Below are 17,408 nucleotides of genomic sequence, written 5' to 3'. Positions count from 1 at the left end.
ATTACTGTAACTCCAAAGCTTAGAATTGTCTTCTTTTAGCCAGTTCACTACCACCACAGAAACCCCAAATCCCTTACTTTTGTGCCCGAAACAATGAATCTCTCTCCACCCCTTGCCTAGCTAATGAATCGGCTATGGCAGCACTCCGCTTGACCCACCCTGTCCTTACTTCCATTTCTCTAGTTAACCATCTGAATTTCTTCCTTTCATTATTGCACATCTACATTTTCATTCCCTCATCCTGTAGCCAGTTGATCACCAATTTTGAGTCTCCCTCCACGCTTAGTTTACTGATGTGCAGAATTTTCACCCTTTGTATGCCTTCCATTACAGCCATGACTTCTGCCCTCAATGAGTCTCCTTCCCCTGCCGTCCCAGAATATAGTGCAATAATTCTGCCCCTTTCATCTCTAAATATACCTCCAATGCCGGAGGGACCTGGATTCCTTATGCTACTACCATCGAAATTTAATTTAATAAAGTCCCTATCCGGTGAGCTCCAATGATGAATTGTGATAGCCTTAACAATAGAAGAATCCGCCACTGCCCTCCAGTTCCTCAATATATAAGTTGCTGCAACACTAGAGAAATCTTTCAGGGACTTCAACCAGTGCACCACTTTAAATTCGATTGCTTCAAAAACTTCTTTTTAACTTCTTGCTTTATCCAAGAAGGTTCTTGAGTTCCGCTCTTCCCAAATCGTCCACAAGGTAGCAGTTCTTATACACCTCCTCATAGTTCTCCCTTTCTTTTTTGGCCATGAAAACGCAATTGCATCAAACATGCTTTGTATGCTCACAGGAAGGATCCACCTGCACCCAAACAAAGAGATGCACCATTCCCAAACCGAAGTGGTAAAAGTACAAGAGACAAATAAGTTCTAATATTTAATCGTAGCCTTCAGGGCCTTTAGCTTCCTATGAAAGAACATTCCTTTCCATCTCACTCTAGGGCTCTCTCCTTCCCACCAATCCTTAACTTTTTATGTAAACCCTGGATGATTCAACCACATATTTTCAAACCTAAAAGGGGTAGGGCCCATGAAGGAGTGTTATGAAACATTACTTCCTAGTGTCATCATACATTTTATTACAAATTACAAATTTAGAATGCACATAGAGAGCTTCCAATGAAGGAGGTCAGAGGAAGATTAGTTTATTCAAATTTCAAATGTTAAAGGCTCAATTCTTGGCTCGTGTTTTTTTTTTTTAAATCAGTAACAAACAAGAATTTTATTGGGGGAGATGATATCTTGGTTACTCGCTTGCAGTCATCGTTTAGCTTTTCTCTGCATCAGTGCATCAGGCAGGATCAGCTCCCTCCTAAAAGGAATTGGCAAAGCTCAACTTTGACAGATGTTCAATTAGCAACCTGGAGCAACATCTACAATTTGATCTCTTTCAACACTGTTTTAAGCAACATCTACAATTTGATCTCCAAAACATTTGAATGGGCCTCTTATGTTTGTCTCAGATAGTGATACCAATTCCAAAAATTCCAGGTTACCATGAAAGCATCCATCAACCTTTACTCCTTTCTTTTATTCCTTGCTAAAACCTTTACACCTTTGTGAATCTTATATGACATTCAACATCAATAAGAAGCAAGAAGCTAAGGAAAGAGAGGATCAGAAATGGGAGAGTTTATCATGGCAACAAGCTGGAGAAGGTCCTTGAAGGTTGAGGCTAAGCAGTTTCTTTTTGAAAGCTTTAGGGTGAAAGGGAAGAAAGCTCTGAAAATCAGAGAACTAAACAAGGCCATGGTATTACTGGTCGGGAAAGAAGTTGTAGTTTGGTTCCGGACATTCTTGGAGAAAGCAGTTCAGGTAAGTTGAAAGTTAGAGTGCAAAGAAACAAAAGAGGTTAATGGTAGGAGATTTGTAGCAGAGAGGAGAAAGAACACTAGAGGAAGGTTTGTGGCTTTGCTGGAGTTTTTTGGGAAAGGAAAAATACAAATGGTTTGTTTTCCTAAAGGAAAGTTGGGGATTGGATGGAAAGAAGTGTCAAATGTTTTGAAGGACTTCTTTACCCGAGAGGGATTTGGAGAAGGTAGCAGCTCTGAGAAGGAAGAACATTTACAGGTAGGGAATGGTGTTGGTGGAGCTAGGAAACAAGAGCTTCAGACAGAGGTTGCAGGTGTACAAATTCTGGGTAAAGCAGCAAAAGATTGCAGAATGGTATGCAATGAGCTCAAGAATGAGTGGGAGAAAAAGTTTATAGTAACTTCTACATAACCACCGAAAAACTGGAGGACAGTTGCAGAAGAGTTGTTAAAGAAGTTAAACTTGAACTGTACTATCATCTTAATCCCCTTTGAGTCTTGTAAGGCCTTGCTTGAGGTAGTAGGAGAGGAGTTGCAACTCTGTGCTTTGTGTTGTAAATTGAACTCAGCTTCTGTATCTATCACAAAATGGATGCCTCATTCAAACTCTAAAGATCTGCATGCAAGTGACAAAGTAATAGTTCGGATATTGGGTCTGTCGTTTCATCTTTGGACCTCAGAGGTGTTTGATTCTATAGCTGCTCTCTGTAAGGCAAGACTGGAAGGTTCCTTTGTGGAAGACCTCCACTCAGCTGCAATTTGCTTGAGTAATGTGCATCTAGAAGATATCCCTCGTTCAGTAAAACTGATGGTTGATGGAGTGTTCTATGTATCCTGCCTGGTCACAGCCATTGAAGTTGCCTTGTGGAGTGAGGGGAGAAGGAAGGAGGATGAGAAGGTTGAAGAAGAGAGGCTATGTGGAAGCAAGGGATTGGTGTATTCAAATCTGGCTGACATTTACACTAAAATGGTATTCTTGGGGAAGGATATCTCAAAAGGAAAGTTACCAGCAACCAAGGGGAAAGAGCCATTAGGAGGAGGAAAAGGTGGTGAGATACAGATCTTATGCTCAAGTTCTGACAGAAAGAAGAGGTAGGGAGAAGGCTACTTGACAGGTTTCACCAACTAAGAGGGGTTCTAGTCAAGGTGGAGAGAAAGGGCTGAAACTTTCTTTAAAAAAGCAAGGGGGTAAGGTTGTAAGAGAAGAGGGCCATGTGGGCACAAGTAGAGAGGGAACTTGTCTTAGCCACAGGGAGAGTTGTTCTAATGGGCCTAAAAAGAGTTTTACTGCAGTCCATAAGAGGGCATTTGGGGTGGGCCGAGTTACATCAAAGGCTGATTCTCAACAGGCCCTTAAAGGTGTGTTTGTGTCCGGCCCAGTCAACCCATTTAAATTTAAGTCATGTGACCACTTAAGTGATCACGTGGGTCATCTAAAGGGACTGATGATGGACACTAACTTTGGTCCATCATCTTCTCCGATTCGAAGAGACGCAGGGAAGGTAGGTCCTGGGAGTTTCAGCTCGTTGCAGTGGTGACCTGTGTTAGCACCGGAGCTGGGCTCAGCGGAAAGACGTAATCCAAGAAACAAAAGAGCCGGTTTAACAGGGGGTGTAGCAGAGGAGGACGATTTTCTGGAACTCAGTGAGGAAGATTCTGAGTTTGATGAATCTGAAACTTCAAGTATTGGGAGTTTTCGACCAGAGAAATCCCTTGGGTTTCAAGGGGATGAAAGTTTCGGCACAGCGTGGCTTTTCTTGGAGGAAGACAAAGTCAAAAAAGATGACAGTGAGACTGTTATCATCACCTCTGAAGCCGACTTGGAGGTGGGTAGGGAAGAAGAGATGCCAACCAGCCTGGGTATTGGACACTGCCTGGGGGATCCGGAAGCTATCTCGAGGTCTCAACAAGTGCAGGGTGTTGCAGTTTTAGTTTCTAGCTGTTCTTCTGAGGAAAGCAGGGGTGTAACCAGTAAGGGGGCGTCGATTTCTCAAGTTCAGCTGCCCATTCGACCTCAGTCTAACACCAAACCTCTGGAAACTAGATTTTGTAGGTCTAGTCCCAAGACAAAAACTTTCTATGGAAGTCCTTCAACAAAACCCTCCTCTCCAGGTATGTTAGTCTTTGATTTTAAGAATACTAATGAGTCTTCTGTGAGTGCAACAGAGTTCATCCAGTCCCTTCCATTGTCTGCCACAATCCAGCAGGTTCTGGTTAGAGACAAGGAAGAAGGGTTTAATGGAGGGTGTATGGACGCTGAATGGAAGGCACAAGGTGATAAAATCTAGGATTTAGTCTGTGATTCCTTTGAGGAGCTGACTAGGAGGGAGGCAGAAGATGGATACAGTGAGGAGCTGACTGTGATTCCTTTGATTCATGTTGTTTGGTGTAATTCTGTGTAAGACCCTAAAATTGGACACTTATAGAAACTTGTGTTAGTTTTAAATGTTCACAGCCATTGGATAAGTCTGGGGAGATTTATCCTACCAAGGCTGATACTGATGTGCCACCAAGTGTTGGGATGGCTTGTTTCGGCCATCACGGTAAGACCCAAGGCACATGCAGTATAGGATTGCTTGAACCCTTGAACCGGACCAAATTTCCAATACTGCCCTAGACCTTAGAGACAGATGGGCAAAACTGGAAAGTTACACCTGACCCCTAGACTCGATTATGACACATCACTAGGTGTCGGATCGGGTTGTCTTTGATGTGTCAATCAGTGAGATCCTTAGTGGGGGTCAAAACCTGGACATGTTGGGGCAGTCTGAGAATTCATCTAAGTGAGTGGTCATAGTGACAGGATCAGCCCCTTTGTCGGACAATGGTAATGATCGGGAATGCACTCTCTCTGATGGAAACCAAACTGCCGGCAGTTGATTTCAATCGTTGGAATTTTGTTTTGCAAAATTAATATACATATATATATATATATATATTCAATCGTTGGAATTTTGTTTTGCAAAATTAATATATATATATATATATATATATATATATATGTATATGTACGGTTTCAAAAGATTTGCAAAAGGTTTTAATTCCCGGGATCCATGTGAGTAGAGAGTGCGGCACTGTTCCTTGCAGCCAAGGGAGAGGTCTTCTCTTGTCGAGCAGTGCTTGATCATTAAGGGTTGAGAGGTTAAGTGTAAGACCATTTAGGATAATACCTGATGGGCTAATCTTGCACCTGCCCACAATCCCTGGGTTTTTACAAGATGGCTTGGCCCAGGGACCACTTAATGTAAGTGTTGGGCCCATAGGGTCCATGTGATGGGCTCAAAGGGGTCACCGAGTCTTTCAGTGAATTCGGCTGGGCCTTGTAATAAAGGCTGGGCCGAACCCATGTGGCTGGTGCGTAGATCAATGCTTGGGTCCCACGCCATACAAAGAAGCCCAATTGGGCAGCAGGTTGGAAACTGGTTAAACACTGAACGCTTAATGGGCCAAAAGCCCATTTCGAACTGAGCCGATATGATCACCAGTTCATGGGGCGAATCTGAGATTAGTGTTAGTAAAAGGATTGGGTCTTTGACCTTATCCACTCTAAGAGACCAAATTCAAATTAGATTTGAATCTGGTAATCTCCTGATAAGATCAGGAGTTAACTAACTTAATATGCAGATAGGATTAAGATTAACTTCTATCCAAATACTGATTTGGATTTGGATAACTTCCAAAATATTGGGAGGTTTCTTAATCAAGAAGAAAGAGGAGAAAACCCTAGCAGAAATATCAGATTTCGAACTAGGGGTTTTGAGTAAGCAAGAAACACATCCTGCAATCTGAGATTTGATCTCACACAGACTCCAGAGAGAAGAGACAGTTCTGCCCTCTTCGTCCCTGGACTTCTCCTCCTTCAGTTGCCGCCACTACCTGTTGGAAGATTGGATCTTTGCAGCAACAGGAAGTCAAGAAAGCAGTTCTTGACAATAGTCTTGCAAGATAAAAGGATTCGGTGTTCAAGGTTTCCAAAGGGTTTTTGTGAAGAATCCAGTGTGTAGGACGCGCCCTGCTGGTTCCGTTCCATCCACAGCTGTGTCATCTTCAGCAGGAGCGGATCTTGGTTACTTCTTTGGGCATGAACACCAACTTTGGGAGATATTATTTCTCCGGATCAGGTATAATTCTTCCTATTTCCTTTTGGTTCAGATCTGGTTTGTTTATGGTTCAAGCAGGATCCTTGAATAAAGTATTCTAATTTTAGGGAATATGATTCCCAGTTGGAAGAAGGTAGGAAATTTTTTTTTGAAATTCGCCCCCCATTCTGCACCCTTCTTGGCGTCCATTAGATGGATCCTACCATTCTTTCATTAATGGAGGGTGTATGGACGCTGAATGGAAGGCACAAGGTGATAAAATCTAGGATTTAGTCTGTGATTCCTTTGAGGAGCTGACTAGGAGGGAGGCAGAAGATGGATATAGTGAGGAAGGCTTGAATCTACAGGAGGCTAGCCAAAGAAAAGGGAATGAAAGGAATGAGGGTGAGGGAATGGGGAAGCAACCAATTACTCAAGTGGCTGAAGAGATGGGCTCGAAACTGAAAGTAGTGTGTTATAGTGAATTCCAAAAAGAAGGGGAAGAAGGAAAAAGATTGTCCAAGAAAGAGAAAGCTTTCGGAGGTAGAAAGATTAGAATCAGATGTGGCAGCAGGCTTAGAGTTCAGTGCCAGGGGGGAAAGAAGGAAAGGAACCAAGTAAGGGAGGGTGGTGTCTAGGGTGGAAATTTAAGTAAGCCAATGAAGATACTGAGTTGCAATGTCACAGGGTTGGGCAGTGCTAGGAAAAGGAGGGTAATAAAGGATTTGATTAGAAAGGAAAACCCGGATATAGTCTTGCTTCAAGAAACAAAAGTGGCAGTTTGGGATAGGAAATGGGTAAGAAGTGTGTGGTGCTCTAAAGGTGTACGGTAATCTTTTCTGCCGTCATGCGGGGCTTTAGGAGGTATAGTGACTTTGTGGAGGAAAGAGGTGATGGAGCCTATGGAAGAGCTAATAGGTTGGTTTACGGATTCTTTGAAATTTAAGGGTGTGGGAAAAGAGTTTACTTGGGTTTTGACGAATGTCTATGGCCCGAATAGATACGGAGAGAGAGGTGAAATGTGGGAAGAGCTCTATGATATAAGGGGTTTGTGGGAGGGCCCGTGGTTTTTAGGTGGGGATTTTAACGTGATTAGGTTTACAAATGAGACCAATAACCCCAATCAAGCGATCACAATTAACATGAAGAGATTAAACGAGTTTATTATTGAGCATGGCTTGTTAGAAATCCCCATCCAACAAGCTGTCTTCACTTGGTCCAACCTACAATCTAACCCGAGATGCTCTAGGCTGGATAGGTTCATCTTTAGTTCAGATTGGGGAGAACATTCGTTAGGTCTGTCAGCTAGGGTCCTGCCAAGAGTCACTTCAGATCATTGGCCTATAAGCATTAGAACTAGGAATTTCTTGAGTGGGCCTAAACCCTTCGAATTTGAAAATATGTGGTTAACACATCTAGACTTTACCCTTAAAGTTAAAGAGTGGTGGAGTGAAGAAGTGGTGGGTACCCTTGGGAAGGGTGTCAAATTTCACAGGAAAATTCAAAGGCTAAAAGGTAAATTAAAGAGTGGAACAAGGAGCATTTCGGGAGAGCGGAGGAGAAGAAATTAAGTGTTATTTCCCAGATTGAACTTTTGGATGAAAAAGGACACAACTCTCTCTCAGAAGAAGAAAGGACCTTAAGATGGACTCTGAACAAGGAGTTGGAAGAGATAGTGCTAAGGGGAAGAGATGTGTTGGAGACAAAAATCAAGACATCAATGGATTAAGGAAGGGGATGGTAATACTAAATTTTTCCATGCAATCGCTAATGGAAGAAGGAGAAAAAACTTCGTGGAAAAGTTAGAGATCAATGGCGAAGTTGTGGATGATCAAGAGGAGATTACTAATGTTTTCACGAATCATTTCAAGGCAATTTACAAAAGGCAAGGGAATGTGAGTGGATGGGTAAGAGTGGCCTAAATTGGACTCAGAGGTGGCAAATCAGTTGGAAAAGGATTTTGAATTAGAAGAAATAAAGGGAGTTGTGTTTTCAATGGATAGTTCTAAAGCTCTTGGACCTGATGGTTTCACTATGGCTTTCTTTCAGGATTGTTGGGATATAATCAAGTTAGATTTGTTGGTAGTATTTGAGGAGCTCCCAGACCTGACACTTTCACTGGAGATCCCTCAAAGGCTAGAAACTTGAAAGGAGTAATAAAGGGGGTCTTTTGTAGTGTGGATGAGAAATTGGTGGGTGTGGACTGGTCCACACCACACCCTGTGGCAGGGACCAATCCACACCACACCATAGTCCACAGCTATTCTGAACTATGGGCAAATTGTGTGGACTGGATCAGTCCACACCCACAGTGGCGTTCTGTAAACGTGATGTGGACCAGCCCACACCACACTTTTTTATTTCATGTATCTCATAAACATTTTATGAATGATCTACACCAACATTTTAAAAAATGACCCGAAAACAAAACCATTCTGGCCACCGGTTTCTGGGTCGACAATTCAATCGTCCAGTTCAAAGGGATGGCCCATTCTGACAAACAAATTAAAAAAATAAAAAATAATTAAAAATAAAAACAATAAAAAAACACTGAACGGGTCAACGGTTCGACCGCTCGGGTTAACGGGTTGTTGACTTTTTCAATGGTTTTTAGCCAAAAACCAGGTTTGGGGTAAAATGGAACCGCTTGCCTGGACAGTTCCCGGGCCAAACGGTCCAACCATCCGAGTCAACAGCGGTTTCAAAACCTTGATCTACACAGTTAATCATAATTATCTAATTTTTGCATTTTATATGATAAATATATTGAAAAATGTATCAATGAATTAATATTAACCGATAAATATTAATTTTTTTATAAAAAAATATAGTAAAATAATTAAAATTTTAAAAAATATATTTTAAATATTTTAAATATAATTTCATTGATAAAACATTAAAATTTTAAAAATTAAAAAAAATTAAGTAAAATAATTAATATTTTATTAACAAAAATATTAAAATGTGAAATAGACAAGGGTTTTAAAACGGGTGTTCAGCCTGTGGACGGGACCGATGTCCACAAGATGAACACGGTGTCAAACACTGCCAAAGTTGTTTGAATGTGTGTCGAAGATGAAGGTCAATTCTCCTTTGTTTACAAGAAGATAGTGGGAGATAAGGTTACATTCCTGGTTCTGTATGTAGATGACATCCAAGAATGATGTAGGGATGTTAAATAAAGTGAAAGTGTGGCTTTCACAGCAATTCTCCATGAAAAATCTTGGAGAAGCCTCCTACATCTTGGGTCTTCGACTCTGTAGAGATAGATCGAACAGAATAACAGGATTATCCCAGTCTACTTACATTGACAAAATTGTCAAAAGAAAAGTATGGAGAACTCTAAGAAAGGAAACATTCCTTTCAAAGACGGAGTCACTCTCTCCAAGGGTATGTCTTCCAAGACTCCCGAGGAGATTGAGGGCATGAGAGACGTTCCCTATGCCTTAGTCATAGGGAGCATCATGTATGCCATGCTGTGCACTCGGCCTGACATTGCTCAGACAATGAGTGTGGTAAGTAGGTTTCAATCTAACCCAGGTCAAGAGCACTAGATAACTGTGAAAAACATACTCAAGTACCTTCGAAGGACAAAAGAGTTTTGTCTGGTATTCGATGGTAGTTCACTACAGATCCAGGGGTATACAGATGCCGATTTCCAGTCAGACCCAAATGATAGAAAGTCTACATCTGATTACATCTTTACAATGGGGTCCTGTGTAGTTAGCTGGAAGAGCAGCAAATAGGGATTCACCGCAGATTCCACAACCGAGGCCGAATACATTGCCGCAAGTGAAGCTGCCAAGGAAGTCGTTTGGATGAAGAAGTTCATTCAAGAATTGAGAGTAGTTCCGTCCAACACATCACCCATTCCACTGTTGTGTGACAACACTGGAGCCATTGCTCAGGCTAAGGAGCCACAAGACCACTCAAAGTCAAAGCACATCGAGAGGAAGTACTATGTACTGCGGGAGATTGTTGGTAGAGGGGACATCCAGATTCATCGGGTAGCGACAACGGAGAATGTAGCAGACCCATTAACTAAGCCAGTGACACAGAAAGTGTTTGAGAAACACGTGGAAAGTATGGGACTCCGGCTTGTACCCGATTGGACCTAAGTGCAAGTGGGAGCTGTTAGACAGTGTATTCCCTTAGCTCCAATCAGATTGATGTACTTATTGACATTTATTGTAAATGAATAAAGTGCATAATTGATTCATGTTATTTTGGTGTGTTTTTGTGTAATACCCTTAAACTGGACACCGACTCGTGTTAGTTTAGAACCTCCATAACCGTTGGATAGATCTGGAGAGATTTATCCTACCAAGGCTGACACTGATGTGTCACCAAGTGGGCTAGGGTGGCTTGTCTCAGCTGCCAAGGTGAGACCTAAGGTACATGCAATGCGGGCTTTCTTGAAACCCTGAACCGGACCAGAATTCCAGTATTGCCCTGGACCTTGGAGATAGATGGGAAAAACTGGAATGTTACACCTGACCCCTAAACTCGATTATGGCACTGCACTAGGTCTCGGATTGGGCTATCTTTGATATGCCAATCAATGAGATCCTTAGTGGGGTCAAAACTTGGGTATGTTGGGACAATTTGAGAATTCACCTGAGTGGGTGATCATAGTGACAAGATCAGCCCCTTTGTCGAACAAAGTGAATGATCGGGGAATGCACTCTTTATGATGGAAACCTAAACTGCAGGTAGTTGATTGCAAACTTGTTGAAATTTGTTTTGCAAAATATATTTATATAGAGATATACTTATATATTATGATTTCACAAAATGTTAGCAAAAGGTTTTAATTCCCCGGATCTATGTGAGTAGAGAGTGCAACATTGTACCTTGCAGCCAAGGGAAAGGTCATCTTTTGTCGAGCAGTGTTTAACCATTAAGGGCTGAGAGGTTAAGTGTAAGACCATTGAGGGTAATACCTGATGGGCTAATCTTGCATCTGCCCACAATCCTTGGGCCTTCATAAGGTGGCTGGACCCAAGGACAATTTAGTGTAAATGTTGGGCCCATTAAGAGCCCATATTGATGGACTCAGGGGTTCACTATGTTCTATAGTGAATTCGGCCAGACCTTGTAACAGAGGCTGGGTTGAACCCATGTGGCTGATGTGTAGATCAATACTAGGGTCTCACGCCATACAAAGAGAGCCAAGCTAGCTAGCATTTAAAGGGAAAGTGAGTTATGTGACTAAATGGCAAGTCCATTTCGAACTGGGCTTAAGTGAGTTAATTAAAAAAGGGTGAATTCTGATTTATAATCTGATCAGGATTAGCTAAAGGATAAGTCTTATCCATTTAAGAGTCCAGATCCAAATATCAGATTTGGATCAAGAAACTCTCTCCTAATTGAATTAGGAGGCTGATCCAAAGAAGTCTATAAATAGGGGGCAAATTCATCAGCTTGCTGCACTCAAAAATCTGCAGAATTCCCTTCCAGCTCTTGCCGCCCCTACCCTGTTCGATCTCCTATCTTGGATCTGGTCAAGAATAGTTCTTGATATTGTTTCATGCTAGAAGAAATAATTTAAAGTCGTGTTCACCAGCCCCTTGCCTGATTCTTGCTGAAGAATTAGGGTTCTTGTTGAAGAACCATCCTGTTGATCCTACCTCACCATAAGCTGTGTCATCTTCAGTGGAGGCGGATTTTGGTCATCTTTTTGGGCGTGAACACCTATGTTGGGAGTTACTGCTATTCCGTATCAGGTATATCCCTCTCCCTCTTTTGGTTTCAGATCTGGTCCGGTTTTGTTTCAAGAACAAACCTTGAAAATGCTGTTTTCTAAATTAGGGAATACGATTCCCTGATGAGAATATGATTCCCATCCCTTCAAGGAAACTCTTAGGTGGTAATAGGTCGGATGTTCCAGGTCTCTTAGGGACCAAATTAGAGAGGTTTGAGTATTACAATTCAATACGAAGAACTTGTTCACATGGGTTTCAAGATCAGTTAATTCCCTTTTTCGATATATTAGTCATAGGTGTGTGTTGATCTGAGGGTTGACTGATTTTTGAAGTTTCAGTTGTTCTTTTGTTTTTGATTGTTGTACAAGATGGCTCTTTAGATGGAAACTCATGGTTGTGGTGGAATGATCTCTCTTTGTCACTGGGAATGAGTATATTCTTAGTTATATGGAGTTCACTAGTGTAATTAGCCTAAAGCTACTATTTTTTACATATTAATATGCACTACGGCAGATTATTTTTGATTGGTAATCATAGAGAACACTGATGTGGGCCCCACAGCTATGGTCCCATTGTGTTCGTAGGGTAGAATGTGTTCTAGTCATCCTAGGGTTAGTTGGTGGTCAGTTGGTTATTTCAGTTGTTATTTATTTCAGTTTTATTTTGTTCTATTTGTTATGTAAATACTAAGGGCAGATCTGTCATTTCCATGTAATGAGCATAACCTATAAATACTAAATAGAAGTGGCGGTGGCAGAACATAGATTCTGTCCCTCCTTTCAACCCTTTGTGTTCTACAGTTCTCTCTTCTCTTCTCTACATTTTCCTTCTATTTTCGAACCTGAAATCTATTAGGGTTCAAGGCTGATAGCAATCTTGAACTTCTACTTGGTATCACAGCAATGATAGGGTTTCTCATGTGAGTTTAGTCCAACCTACCACATGAGAACCATCTAGGGCTGGAAGCTGAGAAAGTAGAGTTCGTTGACTGATTCTTGGAGATCGCCAGAGGGTTTAGCAGTTGTTGAAGATTTGCCACGGTTGCAAAGTGTTGGTGATCAGGAAGAATCAGAGAAGGCTAGGGTTCGGGTAACCTTGGAAGGCAGCGAACAGCATTCTCTTGTAAGTTATTTTATTTTCTAAGAGAAGTACTATCAGAGAAGATAGGTTGGACCTACCTAAAAAGGGCGGCCGAACCATTCTAGGGTTTTCTTCTTTCTACTCTAGGGCTTGATATTGATCTTGCGGCAAACCCTACTAATCTTGCTGCAAACCCTACTACTGGGCCAAGCCTTGTGATCTACCTGTGAAGCTCTTCTTAAGTATTTTTTTTCTCAGCATTGATCAGTTTTAGGGTTTCATATTAACCCTACTACAAGTCTTATCTGTACGGTACTGCTTGGAATGTGCGACTGAGAATTTTTTTAAGAACTGATCAAAACCCTAATTCTGGTTCAGCATATCAGATCTTTTAAGGGGTGAAAACTGTACAGATTGTTGTTGTTGTGTTTGCTAATTGGTTTCAGATCAGACTTATACTGGTTTCATGCACATATACCGTGAATACAGATTAGTTCTATACTGATTTTTTATTGTGATTGATAGTCCAAGTGTTGTTCTTCGACTGTAGTAACCCTAATTTTTTGGGACTACTGGTTCTTGAACGAAATGGAGTTTAAAAATCAGGCAGAAGGCAGTTTTGGGAACAGCATTTCTGATAGTGTTTCTGAGACAGGTTTTCAAATTACAACCGTAAGATTTGATGGATCAAACTATTTGGAATGGGCCCAATCAGCCATAATGGCTATTGGGGGAAGGGGTAAATTAGGGTATCTCTTGGGAGATGTGAAAGAACCTTCCAAGGGAGACCCCATGTATACCAAGTGGGTCCAAGAAAACTACTTGGTTATGACATAGCTGTGTAATTCTATACAGCCCCATATCAGCCGAAATTACCTGTGGGCAAAGACAGCCAAGGAGATATGGGATGTTAAGAAAGAAACTTATTCCCAACCCCTTAATGTTGCCAGAGCTTATGAATTGAAATGTGAGGTGAACACTCTTAAACAAGGAGAGAAACCGGTTTCGGTCTACTTCTCTACCTTGAAGTCCCTGTGGCATGAGATTGATCACTTAGAGACTCTTGAGTAGTAGAGTCCCAAAGATGCACAGACCCATAGAAAGCAAGCCGAGACAAACAGGGTGTTTGAGTTTCTGGCAGGTCTAAATTCAGAGTATGATCTTGTGCGGCAACAGATATTGACTAGAGATAGTGTGACTCTCTCCCAGGCATACTCCTTAGTGCATAGTGAAGAGACCAGGAGGAAAGTCATGATACAACCTCAGCCTCTTACACCAGCCCTTGTAGCTGTTAAACCCAACTCAGGAGGTGATTCAAAAAGGGACAAGAAGAAGGAAGATAAAAGAGATGTGGTATGTGAGCATTGTAAGAAACCCAAACACACAAAAGAAACATGTTGGAAACTGCATTCTCATTTGGACCCGACAAAGTTGAGAAGCAAGAAGGGTAATGTCCATGTGGTCGTGAACACTAATTCAGCATCCTCATCTGGCACAAGAGGCACACCTTTAGACCTTAGCTACAGTTCGGGCTGCTTTAATACAGTTGGAAAAGGAAGTTGGGAACTCAGCTACCATGCCACCGCAGTCACCATCAGCCCCTGCCACATCTGCTTTCGCACATTCAGGTACTTGAGCCTCAGCCTACCATGCCTCAGCTCCAGGTACTACTGCACCCTGTTGGGTAATAGATTCAGGTGCATCCGACCATATGACTAGCTTGCCTTCATTGTTTACCACTTATCATTTGTCTTCTGGTAGGGATAAAGTATCTATTGCTGAGAGTTCTCTTGTCCCCATTTCTGGCAAGGGTGACATCAAGCTATCGGATACAATCTCCTTGTCCTCTATCTTGCATGTTCCTAAGCTTGATACTAACCTTCTTTCAGTCAATAGTATTACCAAACATATGAACTGCTCAGTAACTTTCTTCCCTAATCGATGTATTTTTCAAGACTTGGAGGCAAAGAAGGTGATTGGGACTGGCCGTGAGACGAATGGGATCTATCTACTCGAGGAAAGTTCTCGTCGAGAAGAGTAAGTGGATAAGAAGTCACTTGTTTCTTAGATTGTGAGTCCGGTTATGCTTTGGCATAACCGATTGGGTCATTTGTCTTTCCGGTCCTTAAAGAGTTTGTTTCCTACTTTGTTTGAGTCTGTTGAGTTGTCCCAATTGAAAAGTGAAAGTTGTGAGTTTGCTAAGCATTGTAGAAAATATTATTCATTGAGTAATAAAAGGAGCAATAGTTCTTTAGATATTGTGCATATTGATGTTTGGAGGCCATATCACATCCCTTCTATGGGTGGGTACAGATATTTTTTGTTATTTGTTGATGACCATACTCGGTTTTCTTGGGTTTATCTTATGCGTTCACGAGATGAGGTTCCTGCCTTGACCCAAAACATCCACCAAATGATCATAACCCAGTTTGATGCCAAGATCAAAGTTCTTAGATCTAATAATGCAAAGGAATACTTTGCTAAGCCATTGGCATCTTACCTTCTTAATCACGGGGTTATCCACCAGAGCACTTGCCCTCATACACCTCAGCAGAATGGGGTTGTAGAAAGGAAGAATAGGCACATCTTGGAGGTGGCTAGAAGTATTATGTTTACCTCCAATGTCCCTATTCGCTTCTGGGGTGATGCTATCCTCACAGTGGTATATCTTATTAATAGGGTTCCTTCCCAGGTTCTTGATATGAAATCTCATTTTCCCTTCTATACCCAAATGAGGAGTTATTTACTGTTCCCCTTAAAACATTTGGTTGTACATGTTTTGTTCAGCTTCTCGGACCCCATCACTCCAAGTTCGAACCAAAGGCCTCCAAATGCATCTTTCTTGGTTATGCACAAACTGAAAAAGGTTATTCACTTTCTCTTCAGGGGGAGCGTAGTGAGGGTAGGGTTAATACTTTTGGGGTTGTTCCCTTACCTATTCCATTGGGTGATGAGGGCTACAATAGTGAGGGTGGTCAGAGGGATCAGGAGTTGAGAATCCATCACAGGCGATGCAGGCAGGTTGATCCTGGCCATCAGCAATCCAGGCCAGCTCCAACCTCTTCTGCGAATCCAAGTCCAGGTATTACAGTCCCAGGGCCCACAGAGACTCCTTCCACTGTTGCCACTTCACCTCCTATAGGCGACCTTGACCTCCCCATTGCCGCCCGTAAAGGGAAACAGCATTGCACCACATCTACAGCCCACTGCATTTCCTAGTTTTTATCCTATGATCGCCCATCTCCCTCCTACAGGTCCTATCTTACTTCCATTGCCAATGTCCCTATTCCAAGAACAGTGCAAGAAGCCCTATCAGTCCCGGAGTGGAAAGGTGCAATGCAAGTTGAAATGGATGCCCTGTTGAAAAATAATACTTAGGAGCTAGTTGATCTACCCAAAGGAAAGAAACCAGTTGGATGCAGATGGGTATTTACTATGAAGCACAATGTGGATGGCTCTATTGAGAGGTACAAAGCTCGGCTAGTTGCAAAAGGGTTCACCCAGACTTATGGTATAGATTACTTGGAAACCTTTTCCCCGATAACCAAGATGACCACCATTCGAGTTCTATTATCTCTTGCAGCAAGCCACACTTGGCCTTTGTACCAAATGGATGTTAAAAATGCTTTTCTGAATGGAGACCTGCAAGAAGAGGTTTACATGTGGTTCCCTCCTAGATTCTATGATACAGAGATAGGTAAGAAGGTCTGACGGCTCAATAAGGTATTGTATGGTTCGAAGCAATCACCTAGAGCTTGGTTTGATAGATTCAGACCAGCCCTTAGGAAGTTCAGTTATGTACAGGCCCAGTCAGATCATACACTGTTCATCAAGAGGGTGGAGTCCTCTCTGACACTAGTTGCAGTATATGTTGATGATATTGTGGTGACAGGAAATGATAGCCATGAGATTAAGTCCCTCAAACAGCTCCTTCATCAAGAGTTTGAGGTGAAAGATCTTGGTGCACTACGGTATTTTTTGGGTATTGAGGTTGCTAGATCTAAACAGGGAATCTTTGTCTCTTAGAGGAAATATGTTCTAGATCTGTTGGAGGAAACTGGAAAGTTAGGTGTCAAGCCTGCGGATACACCTATTGAACAGAACCACAGGATTAGTGCAGAGAGTGGGGAGCCTCTTGAAGACAAAGTTATGTTCCAGTGATTAGTGGGAAATCTCCTATATCTCTGCCTCACTCGGCCAGATATTAGTTATGCAATTAGTGTTGTCAACCAGTACATGCATTCTCCTAGAACCACGCACCTTCTTGCAGCAGAAAGAATATTAGCATACTTGAAGAGATGCCCGGGTAGAGGTATATTGTTCAAGAACAATGACTACATGAAGGTGGAGGTCTATACGGATGCCGATTGGGCCGAGAGTGTTGATGACAGGAGGTCTACCTCTGGATATTGTGCCATTGTGGGAGGTAACCTTGTCTCTTGGAGGAGTAAAAAATAGAGTGTTGTCTCCCGATCTAGTGCTGAAGCGGAATACAAGTCAATGGCTAACGGAGTGGCTGAAATTCTATGGCTGAGATCACTACTTGAGGAGTTGGGTATTGAGTATGAGAAGCCCCTGATGCTGTATTGTGATAATCAAACAGCTATTAATATAGCACACAATCCGGTGCGGCATGACAGAACTAAACATATTGAAGTTGATCGACATTTTGTACGAGAAAGAGTCTCATCACAAGAAGTGTGTCTCCCGTACATCACATTTA

General features: G+C 42.0%; 1 protein-coding gene across 4 annotated transcripts in view; it reads right to left on the bottom strand.

Moving 5' to 3' along the window:
- DRD1 (SNF2 domain-containing protein / helicase domain-containing protein) overlaps positions 1-17,408 on the bottom strand; it is a 76,237-nt gene that overhangs the window by 4,034 nt on the left and 54,795 nt on the right. The gene's annotated exons all lie outside the window — the stretch shown is intronic.

The sequence above is a fragment of the Nelumbo lutea genome, chromosome 1, assembly GCF_056320005.1.
Source record: "Nelumbo lutea isolate HS-2025 chromosome 1, American lotus-T2T, whole genome shotgun sequence".
NCBI lineage: Eukaryota > Viridiplantae > Streptophyta > Magnoliopsida > Proteales > Nelumbonaceae > Nelumbo > Nelumbo lutea.
Note: the sequence above shows the minus strand (reverse complement) of the source record. Positions and strands in the feature narration are given on the sequence as shown.